Genomic DNA, 807 nt, shown 5'->3' with positions numbered 1-807 from the left:
TTTCTGCTCAGTGCTCATCGTGTCTTCACCTCTCGCTGCCTCATTGTCTTTGATTGCGGCGTCCTTTTTCCTTTTCACCGCTATGTGACTGTGTTCTTATATGTTGTAATAATAATTTTTTATTTGTTTTTTATTTTTTATTAGAACTTTTATATAAATGATCAATATAAAAAGATGAAAAATGAGACTTCACAGAAAATAATAATCTAAAGGATATAAGAATGGGAGCAATATTTCTTTATGACAGAAATTAAGATAGAAACGGAAAACAAAACTAAGAGCAAAAACTAAAAATGAGAAACCAAGTTGGGTTGGTCTAGTGGTTAGCTCACTAGTCCGCTTAAGCAAGTGTCGGGGGTTCGAATCTCGCCTTGTGCATGCAGCAACCCATTGGCCAGCGGCAAACCCTTAAATGGAGCTCAGTACCGCGACGGATTAGTCCTTGACCTGCCGGGTTGGGGGATACCGTGGGAAACAAAAAAAAAAAAAAAATGAGAATGGAAAATAAAAAGATATATTCCGTTTAATTAAATTATATCCAGCGCACTATAGCTTGTTTCAAATCAAGTGTCCCCATAATTTTAATTAAATTAATCAAATCCTTGAATGCCTCGTCATACACTACTACGTGATTATATGGATACAACATCATCTGGATTCTGGTGGTTGATACTAATTTAAATATTTAATACGGTTTAGTGGCAACATTAGACCATATCATTAGAAGAAAAAGTCCATTTTTTCCTCCTTAATCTAACTTACCTTTTCTTTCATTTGTCTATTTTCGTGGATGGACACTCCATTACA

The sequence above is a fragment of the Arachis hypogaea genome, chromosome 14 (assembly GCF_003086295.3).
Source record: "Arachis hypogaea cultivar Tifrunner chromosome 14, arahy.Tifrunner.gnm2.J5K5, whole genome shotgun sequence".
Taxonomy (NCBI): Eukaryota; Viridiplantae; Streptophyta; class Magnoliopsida; order Fabales; family Fabaceae; genus Arachis; species Arachis hypogaea.
Note: the sequence above shows the minus strand (reverse complement) of the source record.